Source organism: Triticum aestivum, chromosome 6A (assembly GCF_018294505.1).
Source record: "Triticum aestivum cultivar Chinese Spring chromosome 6A, IWGSC CS RefSeq v2.1, whole genome shotgun sequence".
Lineage (NCBI taxonomy): Eukaryota > Viridiplantae > Streptophyta > Magnoliopsida > Poales > Poaceae > Triticum > Triticum aestivum.
Window position 1 is genome coordinate 259,723,016 of NC_057809.1, and position 16,830 is coordinate 259,739,845.

The following is a 16,830-nucleotide window of genomic DNA, read 5'->3' on the forward strand; positions in this document are numbered from 1 at the left end:
AGTTTATGTTATATCTCTCTTAATCTTTTCTACGAGAATTAGTAATATGTCAAATCCGTTGATTGTCATCAATTTAATTGGTGAAGGATAAGCATAATGTAATTCTTATTCTTGCTTCATTGAGTAAATTCAATTCCTTATTCCGGAGGTTCATCATGTCACATACTCATTTTGAGATGCTTATCTTTTCTATTCCCGGAGTTCCAAGCTCTCTCAATTATCTCATCGCATAGCTCCATCTAAATCATTGCAAGGATTCACCTGGTGTTTTCAACTTCTCTTTCCTTCCGTTTGATCATTCTTTTGGTTAACAGAGTTCTTCATGAAGGTTCTACATGATGGTTCATCAAAGATTTAATTCCTTTTCGAAGTGTTCATCGAGATTCTTTTCAGAGGGATTCAAGCTTTCTTTATTTTGCAATCCGGAGTGCAATTCTTTCTACCATATTATTGGAGATGGTATTATGTCATTCTTGATAATTTGAGTTCATGTTTCATGTTTCACACGTTATCGAGAATGGGGTATTTTAAATCCATCATTCTCTTCATTGGAGTTATATTGGGTTATATTTCACCTAAAGCCTTCCCTAAGGATTGTGGCTATCTATGGTGTTTATAAATGACCCAAGTTCTTCTTGTATCCTACCAGTGAGATAGTTTATCGTCGCCTTGGTCATACCAATCCAATTCTTTTTCCCGTGAATGGCAGGTTGTCACCTCATAATTTGAGATGTATTCCATAAGACCATATCAACCTTATTCTTTTCGTTGTTGATTTTCCAACAACTCCGTTCTAGCATTTGTTGTAAGTGTGCTCCCTCAAGATCTTGTTTTACCTTCATTCATTCCATTCCATTCTTACTTTTGTTAAGGAGGCTTTGTGATGTTGTTCTCTTCAACCCATCTTTTCGTTTTGTCAGGACCTTATTCTTTTCAAGCCTACCCATTTAACCGGAGTATTGTGCCCCTGTGTTAAAGCTCTTTCATTTTATCAAGCCTTGCATATCTTACCAACTGGAGTGCTAAGCGAATCGGTTCTTTCTTATTCCTCTTTCTTAACGGAGTGCTTTCAACTTTGTTCTTCTCCGTTGCTTTCTTTCTTTCATTTTTCTCAACCTTTTCAAGGTTCTTTGGTTTCACTCGTTTGTCAAAGAAGCAACTTAGTTTTACCTCTTCTCTTTCTCTTCTGTTTTTCCCTCTGGTGCCATTCTAGATCTCGAGACGAGATCCTCTCGTAGTGGTGGAGTTTTATAACGCCCTGAGACCGATGTGCCAGGTGTCCTCCAGTTATTCGCTGTTGTTGTGTTTTCATTGCTTGCGTGTCATGCATTGCATATCATGTCATCATGTGCATTTCATTTGCATACATGTTCGTCTCATGCATCCGAGCATTTTCCCCGTTGTCCGTTTTGCAATCCGGCGCTCCTATGTCACCCGGTGTCCCTTTCAACCTCTTTTCGTGTGCGGGTGTTAAAAGTTTACGGATTGGACCGAGACTTGTCATGCGGCCTTGGTTTACTAACGGTAGACCGCTTGTCATGTTTCGTGCCATTTGGACTTCGTTTGATACTCCAACGGTTAACCGAGGGACCGAAAAGGCCTTGTGCGTGTTGCAGCCCAACACCCTTCCAATTTGGCCCAAAACCCACCTAAACCTCCTTCATCATCTCGGTCGTTCGATCACGATCGTGTGGCCGCAAACCCCACCTCATTTGGAGTTTCCTAGCTCCCTCTACCTATATATATGTGGCTCTCCCCAAAAATTCGCGCAGTCTAACCCTAGATCTCTCCTCCACCGCGCCACCGGACATGTCCGTCCGTCGTCGAACGCGTCCACCGCCGCCGGCCACCTCGCCCCAACCAATCACAAGCCGCCACATCATCGCCGCCGCCGGCTGCAACCAGTCCCGTGCCGCCACATCATCGGGGGCGCCCACATCGCCGCGCGGACCCGCCAGGCCCATCTCCAGCCCGCTCCGGACCGCGCCGGGCCCGGATCCAACCGTGCCTCGCCCGCTACCGCCGTCCCCGAGCTCCCTCGTCTGCCGCCGTGCTGGACCTCACCGGAGGCCGCGCACCTCACCGGCCGGAGTTCGCCGCCGCTCCGCTTAGGCATCCGTGCCCCTGCGCCAGCATCGCTGCTCCCTGGGTCCTCCCGTCGCCCGACCTCCCTGCTCCCTTGCCGCCGTCCAGGTCGCCGGATTCCTGCCGCCTGAGCACAAGAGCTCCGGCCGTCTGTCTTCCCCGCACCGTCGAAGCTCCATTGACCCTGCCTCCACCGAATCCGGCAAGTGGCTGGCCGGATCCGCCCACTCCCATCGCCGGCTGGCCGCACCCGCTACCGTGCTCCTGCCTTGCCTCCCGTCGCCGGCGCCGCCATGGCCTCACCAGAGCCTGTCGAGGAGGACGACGAGCGCCCGCGTGGCCAACCTCCTCCTCGGTACAGCCCATCCCCAGCAGGCCTGCTCCACCGCCGACTCGGGCCAAGCCTGCTAGGTGAGCCCCGCCTACATCCTGCTGAGGCGACTGATAACTATCTAACGCTCAGTTTCAGATCTGAGAATTCGTCTAAGACCTGAAATTTTCAGATTCATATGCCTCTTTTCATCATATCATAACTCATCATCAGTTGCTCCGATTCATGCGTGTAGCATATCAAAATGTTCGCCTCGACGAGTACATCATTTCATCTCATTGCATCATTTTCATTTGAGCTCATATTGATGCCCGAAATGCTGTTGGAAGAGGGCTATGTGATAATTTTGCTAGATCTGTTTCATCAAATAGATATTTGTCATTTTTGCCATGATTAATGTGTGCATGATATGCTCCTTAGCTCTACATGAGTTTTGTTATATGCCATGCCATCTTTACAGAGGTGCTTACCATGTATTTTTGTGATATGTGTGCTGACTAGCACAAGCTTGCAAAGTAGTATAATCGGTAATGCTGATTTCAGGGACTTAGAATTTCACCAAGTCCTTGTCCTGTTTTTGTCGTTATGCCATATGTTCATGTTGTTTCCTAGTGATCCGTGCCTCTTTTGAGGATGATCAGTAAGGATGTTTTGTTAACATTGTGGTGCTCTATCCATCCATGTCTTTGTTTGCATTTATGGAGCATCCCATCTTGAGTCAATCGATATCTACTTTTGCTATAAAATGTTCCTGGCAGATCGTTGAGATGTTTAGCGATTTTGCCGAGGTTGTTGCTATTGATCTGTGCATGCTATGTTGTTGTTCTTTCCATGTCTAGCTTCTATGCTATGTCTTCTTGACGAGTGTAGGCTTAGTTTGTCATGACATGCTCCGTAGTGAGTGCATCGAGCTCGTAAACATGCCTACATGTTAATCTGTTTTGCATGCTCCAGTTTTTCACTAAGTCTGAATCTGTTTGTGTTTTTGCCATGTTCACATGCTTGCAATTGTATTTTCTGATCCCTTTTGGCTCAAGGTCACTAAGGGACTTTTGTTAAGTGCTTTGAGTAGCTTCATGCCATGCCTTGCTTTGCCATGTTAAGTTCCTGTAGCATGTAGTTTTCATGTTCTAAAATTTGCTTCCTGATGATAAATTCCAGACTTGTGTTAATTTCACAAAGTCTGAAACCTGTTATCATTTGCACTTTTGCCATGCTTGTTTGAACCTGTTATTGAGTGAATTAGCCATAGATCAGTGTTCATCTTTTGTCAAGCATCATGAGTGGATCCCTGCCATATATATTTTTGCCATGTTTGAGTGCTGTAGCATGTTTATCTTGATACATTTAGTTGATCACTTGCTGATTATCGCAGACCGGTGCCATTTTTGTTTTGCTTGCCATTTCCAAACCGTGCATCCGATTCCGGTGATCTTTATATCGATTTCAACCGAAATCACCTCAAATTTCCAGTGTCACTCTTGGATTTCCAAGTTGAGGCCAGGTTCAATCATTCCTTTCCAAATTATGCATATACACCACATACCGCATCCCGCATATCATACCACGCTATGTGTTGGTTGTTTACTATGTTGTGTGCTTCTTTCCGGTGTTCCTTCTTCGGGTTGGTTCCGATAACGTCGTGTTTGTGAGGACCCGTTCGTCTATGTCCGTTTGTCTTCTTCATGGACTCGTTCTTCTTCCTTGCGGGATTTCTGGCAAGATGACCATACCCTCTAAATCACTTCTATCTTTGCTTGCTAGATGCTCGCTCTTTTGCTATGCCTATGCTACGATACCTACCACTTGCTTATCATGCCTCCCATATTGTTAAGCCAAGCCTCTAACCCACCTTATCCTAGCAAACCGTTGTTTGGCTATGTTACCGCTTTGCTCATCCCCTCTTATAGCGTTGTTAGTTGCAGGTGAAGATTGAAGTTTGTTCCGTGTTGGAACATGGAGATGTTGTTCCTTGTTGGAAAATGTTTACTGTTTGGGATATCACAATATCTCTTATTTAACTAATGCATCTATATACTTGGTAAGGGGTGGAAGGCTCGGCCTTATGCCTGGTGTTTTGTTCCACTCTTGCCGCCCTAGTTTCTGTCATATCGGTGTTATGTTGCCGGATTTTGTGTTCCTTATGCGGCTAGGTTATAATGGGAACCCCTTGACAGTTCGCCTTGAATAAAACTCCTCCAGCAAGGCCCAACATTGGTTTTACCATTCGCCACCTAGCCTTTTCTTTCCCTTGAGTCGGCCGGCTCAAGGGTCATCTTTATTTAAACCCCCGGGCCAGTGCTCCTCTGAGTGTTGGTCCAACCTGTCAGCTGCCGGTGGCCACCAGGGGCAACTCTGGGCTGGCCTACCGGAACCTTGGACAATCCGGTGTGCCCTTAGAAAGAGATATGTGCAGCTCCTATCGGGATTTGTCGGCACATTCGGGTGGCTTTGCTGGTCTTGTTTTACCATTGTCGAAATGTCTTGTAACTGGGATTCTGAGCCTGATCGGGACTTCCCGCCAGAAGGAATATCCTTCGTTGACCATGAGAGTTTGTGATGGGCTAAGTTGGGACACCCCTACATGGATTTGAACTTTCGAAAGCCGTGCCCACGGTTATGGGCAGATGGGAATTTGTTAATGTCCGGTTGTAGAAAACCTGAAGTTGACCTTAAATAAAACACATCAACCGCGTGTGTAACCGTGATGGTCTCTTCTCGACGGAGTCCGGGAAGTGAACATGGTGTTGGAGTTATGTTTGACGTAGGTTGTTCTAGGATCACTTCTTGATCATAGTTTCTCGACCATGCTTTTGCCTTCTCTTCTCGCTCTCATTTGCGTATATGTTAGCCACCAAATATGCTAGTCGCTTGCTGCAGCTCCACCTCATACCTTTACCTTACCCATAAGCTTAAATAGTCTTGATCGCGAGGGTGTGAGATTGCTGAGTCCCCGTAACTCACAGATACTTCCAAAACAAGTTTGCAGGTGCCGTTGAACCGTGCAGATGACGCAATCAAGCTCAAGGAGGAGCTCGATGAAGATCTGGTTTCTTTGTGTTGTTCCGTTTCCAGTTGATCAGTAGTGGAGCCCAGTCGGGACGATCGGGGACCTGTGTAGCAGTTGGGGTAGTCTTCTTTTATTTTGGTTCCGTAGTCGGACCTTGAATGTATTTGGATGATGTAATGATTTATTCTTGTATTGTGTGAAGTGGCGATTGTAAGCCAGCTATGTATCTCTTTCCCTTATGTATTACATGGGTTGTGTGAAAATTACCTCACTTGCGACATTGCTTTCAATGCGGTTATGCCTCTAAGTCATGCTTCGACACGTGGGAGATATAGCCGCATCGAGGGCGTAACAAAATTCCAATCAGGTGGCTGAACAATAGGTGCGGAGATTAATGCTTTCTTAAGTACTTCAAATGCTTCTACGCAATCATCATCAAAAACAAATGGTATATCTTTTTGTAATAAATTGGTCACAGGCCGAGAAATTTTTGAGAAGTCCTTAATGAACCTCCTATAAAATCTGGCATGACCAAGGAAACTACTTATACCTTTGATGTCGTTGGGACATGGCATCTTTTTGATCGCATCAACCTTGGCTTTATCAACTTCAATACCTCTTTCAAAAACTTTGTGCCCCAAGACAATACCTTCATTAATCATAAAGTGGCACTTTTCCCAATTCAAGACAAGGTTAGTTTCTTCACATATCTACAAAACTCGATCGAGGTTGCTCAAGCAATCATCAAAAGAAGATCCATAGATGGAGAAATCGTCGATGCAAACCTCACAAATCTTTTCACAAAAGTCAGAGAATATAGCCATCATGCATCTTTGAAAGGTAGCAGGTGCATTACATAGACCAAAAGGCATACGTCTATAAGCAAAAGTACCAAAAGGGCATGTAAAAGTAGTCTTTGATTGATCTTTGGCTGACACAGGTATTTGAGAGAAACCAGAATAACCATCTAGAAAGCAAAAATGTGTATGTTTGGATAATCTTTCTAGCATTTGATCGATAAAAGGTAAGGGGTAATGATCCTTTTTAGTTGCCTTATTTAATTTGCGGAAATCAATTACCATCCTATAACCTGTAATAATTCTTTGAGGAATCAATTCATCTTTACCATTAGGAACAACAGTAATACCTCCCTTCTTAGGGACACAATGGACATGACTTACCCACTGACTATCAGCAACGGGATAGATTATACCTGCCTCCAGGAGCTTTAGTATTTCCTTTCTTACCACTTATTTCATTTTAGGATTCAACCGTCATTAATGATCATGAACTGGTTTAGCATCTTCTTCCAAATTAGCTTTATGATGACATAGAGTGGGACTAATGCCCTTAAGATCATCAAGAGTATACCCAATAGCAGCACGGTGCTTCCTCAGAGTTTTCAATAATCTCTCTTCCTCATGCTCTGAAAGGTTAGCACTAATAATAAGAGGATATATCTTTTTCTCATCAAGATAAGCATATTTAAGAGTATCAGGTAACGGTTTAAGCTCAAACACGGGATCACTCTTGGGTGGAGGAGGATCCCCTAGGATTTCAACAGGTAAATTATTTTTTAGAATAGGTTCCTGTTTAAATAATACTTCATCTATTTCCATTCTTTCATTCATAAACATATCATTTTCATGGTCTAGGAAATAATGTTCTAAAGGATCACTAGGAGGTACGGCAGTAGAAGCAAGACCAATAATTTCATCCTTACTAGGTAATTATTCTTCACGGTGTTGTCTACTAAATTTAGAGAAATTAAATTCATGAGTCATATCATCTAAACCGATAGTAACAACATCTCTTTTGCAATCTATGGTAGCATTAACAGTGTTTAAGAAGGGTCTACCAAATATAATGGGACAAAAGCTATCTTGTGGGGAACCAAGAACAAGAAAATCAGCAGGATATTTAGTTTTCCCACACAAGACTTCAACATCTCTAACAATTCCCATTGGTGAAATAGTATCTCTATTGGCAAGTTTAATTGTGACATCAATATCTTCTGACTCAACAGGTGCAATATCATGCATAATTTCTCTATAAAGGCTAATAGGTATTGCACTAGCACTGGCACTCATATCACATAAGCCATGATAACAATGATCTCCTATTTTAACAGAAATAACAGGCATGCCTACCATAGGTCTAGGTTTATCTTTAGCACAAGGTTTAGCAATTCTAGCAGTTTCATCACGAAAATAAATAGCATGCCCATCAATATTATCAGATAAGAGATCTTTAACAATAGCAATATTACATTCAACTTTAACTTGCTCAGGAGGTGTATATGTTTTAGTATTGCTTTTACGAACCACAGTTGAAGCTTTAGCATGATCCTTTATCCTAACAGGGAAAGGTGGTTTCTCAACATACGAAGTAGGAACAATAGGATCATTATAAGTGACAATCTTTTCTTCAACTTTAATAGGCGCAACTACTTTTACTTCTATGGGAGGATGATATTTAAACCACTTCCCCCTGGGGAGATCAACATAAGTAGCAAAATATTCACAGAAAGAAACTACTATCTCAGAGTCAAGTCCATATTTAGTGCTAAATTTATGGAAAATATCGGTATCCATAAAAGATTTAACACAATCAAAACTAGGTGTCATACCTGACTCCTTACCTTTGTCGAGGTCCCAATCTTTAGAGTTGCATTTAATTATTTCCAATAAATCCCATTTGAATTCAATAGTCTTCATCATAAAAAATCCTGCACAAGAAGTATCAAGCATGGTGCGATTGTTATCAGAAACCCGAGCATAAAATTTTTGAATAACATTGATTGAGAGCTCATGATTGGGGCATGAATATAACATTGATTTAAGCCTCCCCCAAGCTTGAGTGATTCTTTCTCCTTCGTGAGGCCAAAAATTATATATATATAATTGCGGCCATGATGAACAAGATGCATATGATAAAACTTCTGATGAAATTCCAATTTCAATCGTTTGTAATTCCAAGACCCCATATCATCACATAGCCTATACCATGTCGATGCATCTCCCTTCAAAGATAAAGGGAAGACCTTCTTCTTAACAACATCTCCGGGTACACTTGCAAGCTTAAATAATCCACAAACTTCATCCACATATATTAGATGCTCATCAGGATGTTTTGTTCCATCTCCTAAAAAGGGATTAGCTAGCAGTTTTTCTAACATACCCGAAGGAATTTCAAAGCAAACATTTTCATTTTCAGTAGGTTCTGTAGGTTGAGGAGCAACTCTTTGCTCTACTGGTCGAGGTGAAGATACCCAGAACAAGCCCCTCAGAGGATTACTTTCCATAGTAACAAGTGACAGTAAATTTCAGCACACTATATAAATTTTTCCTTACCAAATTCCACCTACCAAAGGCGCTTCACTCCCCGGCAACGGCGCCAGAAAAGAGTCTTGATGACCCACAAGTATAGGGGATCTATCGTAGTCCTTTCGATAAGTAAGAGTGTCAAACCCAACGAGGAGCAGAAGGAAATGATAAGAAGTTTCCAGCAAGGTATTCTCTGCAAGTGCTGAAATAAGTGGTAACAGATAGTTTTGTGATAACATAATTTGTAACGAGCAGCAAGTAACAAAATTAAATAAAGTGCAGCAAGGTGGCCCAATCCTTTTGTAGCAAAGGACAAGCCTGGACAAACTCTTATATAGAGAAAAGTGCTCCCGAGGACACATGGGAATATCGTCAAGCTAGTTTTCATCACACTCATATGATTCACGTTCGGTACTTTGATAATTTGGTATGTGGGTGGACCGGTGCTTAGGTACTGCCCTTACTTGGACAAGAATCCCACTTATGATTAACCTCTATTGCAAGCATCCTCAACTACAACAAAAGTATTAAGGTAAACCTAACCATAGCATGAAACATATGGATCCAAATCAGCCCCTTACAAAGCAACGCATAAACTAGGGTTTAAGCTTTTGTCACTCTAGCAACCCATCATCTACTTATTACTCCCCAATGCCTTCCTCTAGGCCCAAACAATGGTGAAGTGTCATGTAGTCGACGTTCACATAACACCACTAGAGGAGAGACAACATACATCTCATCAAAATATCGAACGAATACCAAATTCACATGACTACTAATAGCAAGACTTCTCCCATGTCCTCAGGAACAAAAGTAACTACTCACAAAGCATAAACATGTTCATAATCAGAGGGGTATTAATATGCATATAGGATCTGAACATATGATCTTCCAGAAGTTAAACCAACTAGCATCAACTACAAGGAGTAATTAACACTACTAGCAACCTACTAGCACCAATCCCGGACTTGGAGACAAGAATTGGATACAAGAGATGAACTAGGGTTTTGAGAGGAGATGTTGCTGATGAAGATGTTGATGGAGATTGCCCTCTCCCGATGAGAGGAGCGTTGGTGATGACGATGGCGATGATTTCCCCCTTCAGGAGGGAAGTTTCCCCAGCAGAACAGCTCCGCCAAGGTTCCGCCTTGTGGCGGCGGAGTTTTGTCTGAGAAGAAAGCTTATGATTTTTTTCCCAGCGAAAGACTTCATATAGCAGAAGATGGCCACCGGAGGGCCACCAGGGGGCCACGAGGTAGGGGGCGCGCCCCCACCCTCGTGGGCAGGGTGTGGCCCCCTGGTGAGTTTCTTCCACTGAGAATTTTTTTTATATGTTCTGAAAACGTCTTCTGTGAAGTTTCAGGACTTTTGGAGTTGTGCAGAATAGGTCTCTAATAATTGCTCCTTTTCCAGCCCAGAATCCCAACTGTCGGCATTCTCCCTCTTTATCTAAACCTTGTAAAATAAGAGAGAATAAACATAAGTATTGTGACATAATGTGTAATAACAACCCATAATGCAATAAATATCTATATAAAAGCATGATGCAAACTGGACGTATCAACGCACAAGTAAAGAGGTACAAAAAGGACCCCTACTTTTGTACACTGACACATTGCAACTTCATGTACTTCGTTTATGTCAAACCACTAGACCAAGACCGCTTTCGGATCCCCACCTTAATCAATACTTCATCTATATTCACAATATTCAGATTGCATTATCACAATCTTGCTTGTTCTTCGATTGCATGCAGGAATAGATCTTCGTGGTCAGGCTGATCATGCTTCCAGCATCGTCAGGAACCTCAGGAGATTGGTTTAGCGATTGCTAAGGCACAACATCATGCATGTTTGTAGTCGGATCATTAAAATCTACTCCACCAAATCGGTAGTTATCATCTCATCGAAAAATCGGGATACCCCCTTGTACATATCAATTTAAGTATGTATATATATAAATATATACATGTGGTATTGTGGGTATGCTTTTATTTGTATGAAATTGCTAACAAACCACCAGGGTTTCCAAAACCACTCTTCTCTCTTCTCTCTTTATTTGTATTGTGGGTATGCTTTTTTATGTTTTTATCGAGAGACATGAGGATACTTCCTGTACGAGTTTCCTGTGGGAGTGGAGGAGGGAACACCACTCAAATGGCATTGGCATTCGTTTCATACGACAAGAAGTACATCAAAGAAAGCAATGTGGGAAAACTTTCAACTAAAAGTTTCTTTGTTACATCTATGTCCCCCTTCTATGATTTTGTGTTTTTATGAGAAACCTTCACGTGAGGGAGCCCTGTCGTCATCATTTGCGCCCTTACTTTGTTTCGAGCCTGCTCAACAATTTAAGTGGCCGCAATGAAAACATCAAGGGAAAACTTGCATTTTCAATGTTGTCAAGATCCCTCAAGTGGTCGCACATGCCTATTATTTTATATATTGAGGACCACCCTGATCGCACAACTGCGGTCGGGTGCTTGCCATTGTCGGTTTCACCTACAATTCGCAACCTCAAGGTCACGAAAGTGTTAGTTAATGGTGGGGCAGGCCTGAACTTGATTTCTCTATAAGTAATCGAGAGGCTGCAAATAACTAACGAAGAGCTATAGAAAACCAGGACATTCCAAGGAATTAACCCAGGAAGGAACCAACCCAAGGGGAAGATCATGCTGCCGGTGACGTTTGGAGGGGAACTAAACTATAGGACAGAGAAAAATAGTGTTTGATGTTGTCAAGATCCCTTTGTCGTTTAATGGAATTCTTGGACGCCCAGCTCTAGCAAAGTTTATGGCAGCATCTCATGATGCCTATAACACGTTGAAGATGCTAGGACCAATGGGTGTCATCTCCATCAACTTAGATAGGAAGGATGCAGTCATATGTTTCGACGTGCTTTATAGAGATGCGGTTGTAGCAGAAACTGCCAAGGCAGCAGCTCCCGCCAAGAAAAAGAAGGACAAGAAGCTCGAGAAGACATATGGCGAGAATTCCATGAAGCGCACCTCCTTGGAGTGTTGCGTGCCTGTTGAAGACTTGCTGGAGAGCTCTGCCGGCAAGATAGCCAAAGCCACTCCACCTGCGAAAACAAGCTGCCAACAAAGGAGGACGGCATTGGCGGTACTTTCACCTTCAGTGCCACTCTTGGCAGTAAATAGGAAAGTGCACTCATTGCCTTCCGGCGGGAGAATGTCTATGTGTTTGCATGGTAACCATCTAACATCCCTGGCATTCCCAGGGAGGTAATTGAGCACCACCTTGTTGTCTGTCCCCATGCTCGGCCCGTCAAGCAGAAGGTCAGAAAGCAAGCTTTGGAATGGAAACAATTCATCACAGAAGAAATCAAGACACTTGAAGCAGCTAGTCTGGTTAGGGATATCCTACATCCAACTTGGTTGGCAAACCAGTTGTACTGTGCAAGGCAAATGGGAAGTGGAGACTTTTTGTTGACTACACTGACCTCAATAAAGCATGGCCAAAGGATCCTTTCCCCTTGCTGTGCATTGATCAAATTGTAGACTCCACTGCTAGTTGTGAGTTGCTCTCATTCCTTGATGCATATTTTAGTTACCATTAGATATTCATTGTCAAGGAAGATGAGGAGAAATTTGCATTCATAACACCATGTGGCACGTACTGCTTCATGCGTATGCCTTTCAGATTAAAGAGTGTTGGTTCAACATTCACAAGATTAGTCCAGATTAGTTTTGAACCACAGCTACACAGGAATGTAGAGGCTTATATGGATAATATAGTGGTCAAGACCAAGAACAAATCAACCCTCATTCAAGACTTGGAAGAAACATTGGTAAACTTGCGCAAAATTAACATGAAGCTCAACCTTGAGAAGTGTTTGTTTCGCGTTCTATCTGGCAAACTTCTCGTGTTTTTGTATCTTAGCGTGGAATAGAAGCAAATCCCGACAAGATCAAGGCTATTGAGCAAATTCAAGCACCTATAACCGTTAAGGATGTACGGAGCCTTGCCGGCTATGTTGCTGCTTTGAGTAGGTTCATTTCAAGGCCCGCCGAGTGCGCCATACCATTTTTCAAAATATTGAAAAAGGAAGGTCCAGTAAAATGGACTCCGGAAGTGGAAGTTGCGCTAGGGGATCTGAAAAGGTACCTATCTTCTGGGTAAACACTGGTTGCGCCTAGGCCATAGAAGCCATTATTGCTATACCTAGCAGCGACAAACCAGGTGGTCGGTGTTGCAATCGTGGCCCAGACACTACTGGAATCAGGATCTTTGCTGTCAGCTGGCTCTTTGCCGTCAGCTAGCTGATGGCAAAGGTCTTTACCATAAGGTAAATTGAAACTGACGGCAAAGACAAAGCTGACGACAAAGATATTGTTTGCAGTCAGCCGTCTCTTTGTTGTCCTCTAGCCGATGGCACAGATGCATTACCGTCAGCTCGCTGATGGCAAAGAGGCAGGGTGGCCCACTAGCGACGGCCACCTAACGTCCACTTTCTTTGCCGTCCGCTAGCTGACGGCAAAGAAAGTGCACAAACTAACGTCTGTTAGCTGGGCTCTTTGTCGTCTGCTAGCAGATGGCAATCGGCAACCCCTGGTACGGTTTAAGCCGTGTTTTGGGTGTGCCGTGATGGTGCCCCTCCCCCTGTAACCATGGTATCTCTAGAGCGTAGTTATGTACGCGAAGTAGTGGTGTCGCCTCTTTGCGAGGGTTGGGGTTGGGGCCGCATTGCTACCCCTGCTCGGATCGTGCCAGGCGGTCTTGTTTTAGGTTACTCCGGGCGCGCTTGACGGTGTCCGGTCGTTTAGTGGCCGGATTGGAGAACTACCTGGAGAGGCTGCTTTGTACTTCCGCTGCAAGGGCCGCCGTGTGCTCCTCCGTTCGGAGGGAGCGTTCGGTGTTTCCATTAACCGTAATTACTCCTCGAGGGCCTGGCATCTTGAGCTTAAGGTATGCGTAGTGCGGTACCGCATTGAACTTAGCAAATGCGGTTCGCCCGAGCAGTGCGTGATAACCACAGCGAAATGGGACTATGTCAAAGATTAACTCCTCGCTTCGGAAATTATCCGGAGATCCGAAGACCACTTCAAGTGTGACTGAGCCTGTACAGTTGGCCTCTACACCTGGTATTACACCTTTAAAGGTCGTTTTGGTGGGCTTAATCCTCAAGGGATCTATGCCCATTTTCCGCACTGTATCCTGGTAAAGCGGGTTCAGGCTGCTGCCGCCGTCCATAATGACTCTGGTGAGATGAAATCCGTCAATGATTGGGTCTAGAACCAATGCGGCAAATGTTGGGGAATGTAGCAGAAATTCAAAATTTTCCTATGTGTCACCAAGATCTATCTATGGAGAAACCAGCAACGAGGGGAAGGAGAGTGCATCTACATACCCTTGTAGATCGTTAAGCGGAAGCGTTCAAGAGAACGGGGTTGAAGGAGTCGTACTCGTCGTGATCCAAATCACCGGAGATCCTAGTGCCGAACGGACGGCACCTCCGCGTTCAACACACGTACAGCCCGGTGACGTCTCCCACGCCTTGATCCAGCAAGGAGAGAGGGAGAGGTTGAGGAAGACTCCATCCAGCAGCAGCACAATGGCGTGGTGGTGGTGGAGGAGCATGGCAATCCTGCAGGGCTTCGCCAAGCACCACGGGAGAGGAGGAGTACTTGGGAGAGGGGAGGGCTGCGCTAGAACTTTTTAGTGCGGCTGCCCTCCCACCCCCCACATATATATAGGGGCAAGGGAGAGAGGGGCTGGCCCCCTCAGATCCAATCTGAGGAGGGGGCGGCGGCCAAGGGGGGGGAGGAGTGCCTCCCAAGTCAAGTGGAGGCCCTCCCCCTTAGGGTTTTCCCCTTCCCATGCGCATGGGTCTTGGGGGGGCTGGTGCCCCTGGCCCATTAAGGCTAGGGCGCCTCCCTACAGCCCATGCTACTGTATTGGACGTGGTGGAACAATTTCCGGACCTCTGGACCCCTCCGGAATCTTCCGGAACCTTCTGGAAGCTTCCCGGTACAATACCGAAAGAACCCGAACTTTTTCCGGAACCCGAACAACAACTTTCCATATATAAATCTTTACCTCCGGACCATTCCGGAACTCCTCGTGACGTCCGGGATCTCATCCGGGACTCCGAACAACATTCGGTAACCACATACAAACTTCCTTTATAACCCTAGCGTCATCGAACCTTAAGTGTGTAGACCCTACGGGTTCGGGAACCATGCAGACATGACCGAGACATTCTCCGGTCAATAACCAACAGCGGGATCTGGATACCCATGTTGGCTCCCACATGTTTGTCACGACCGGTTTTCCGGGTAATAAATTTCCAGAAAAGACCGTCGTGCTCATCAGCCCCAGGACTATTGTTAGCTGATGAGGCTCCAACTTGATACAGAAATTCCAAGCAGAAAACAAAATATGTAGTACAAGGCCATTCTGGCCTGTGAGTACAACAAATGGTTTCTAGTGGTTGATGGCGGAAGCGGGTTGTGAAACATTAGTGTCTATGGGACTCCATTTCCCACGGGAACAGCTGACCAGGTTAACTCCTATCTTCGCGAGGCTGCTATCTCCATTACTTAGGTTCCGGGGCTGTCATCGCGTCGCTCCTCTTCGTGCAAGAAAATCTGGCCAAGACAATAGCCAGGGACAAGCCAGTGAGTACTTTGAATGTACTCGCAAACATTATGAACACAGGTATAATATAACAATGATGTGCTGAAAATATTTTATGCTCATGACGTCAGTCACAAAAGATAAATAAATCTCTGATGCGTGCAAGCAAGTTATTTATAAAATTGCAATAACATAGTAGTATTAAAATTTATGAAATAAATAACAAGCAAAGCCATAGTCGGGCGTCTTAGCGACACGACATAAATGGCTTTAAAAGAAATGCCACAGTCGGGCGTCTGAGCGACACCACATAAAGGGCTTTAAAAGAAATGCCACAGTCGGGCGTCTAAGCGACACCACATAAAGGGCTTTAAAAGAAATGCCACAGTCGGGCATCTTAGCGACACCACATAAAGGGCTTTAAAAGAAATGCCACAGTCGGGCGTCTGAGCGACACCACATAAAGGGCTTTAAAAGAAATGCCACAGTCGGGCGTCTGAGCGACACCACATAAAGGGCTTTAAAATAAACAATCATAGTGAATATCCCGGAGGTAGAACCATCCCAGAGATACTCGATAATAACAATAATATCACGGGTTAGTCAACAATTAATAATAATCATAATTATCACAAGTCACAGGTAGTAGTTCCAGTTCTGATTAACAGTTTCACCTCCGAAGACCGACACTAAGACCGACACTTGACCCATCCCAGACTGTAATCCTTAACCATGGACACGGCTATTCGAATAGGTTTTATCTCTGCAGAGGGTGTACTCTTTACCCACGAGTAATGGATTTCTTTAGTCCATCGGGACTAATTCCGTCTACGGTCTTTTTGTTGAAAACACACCTAACTTGCACACACCAGCTTATCTCACACGTGTCTGGAATCACCCACGACACCTTTTAAGCAAACTCTAAGTGGGGAGACTACAACCTCGCGTAGCAAGGGATCAAATTTATATCGCGCGCTCTAAGGGGTGGCCTCCCCTCTCGGTCCCAACCGGAAACACCCATGCCCCCGGACCAGGTGGCCTGCCTACCAGCTACAACCGGTATCTACCACCATGGCCTCTCTGTACAGTGTGTGCTAGAAAGAGGTTGACAACTTACTGAACCGTACTCTACTTGCTGTAGAGACGAGTGGTAGTACGAAGCAAGTATGGGGGTTACTGGCACAAGACTCGATCTACGGTCGAGTCAGGAGGTTTAAGTATTCCCTGCATGATTAGCATGACGAATATATTTCAACCAACAGAATCACCGCTCATATCACCTTGCCATGCCATACCAGACATAACCGTCCCGACGGAGACCGGCGACAAACTCATGCCTACCCAAGGCAGAGGTTTTCCTGGGTTCCTGCCGGTATGCATGCAAGGCACATGAGAGTGATTATCATCACAAGTGTGTCCATTTCCAACAGCATGGAAATCAATAACATGCACCCATGCATATGATCATATCACATGAAA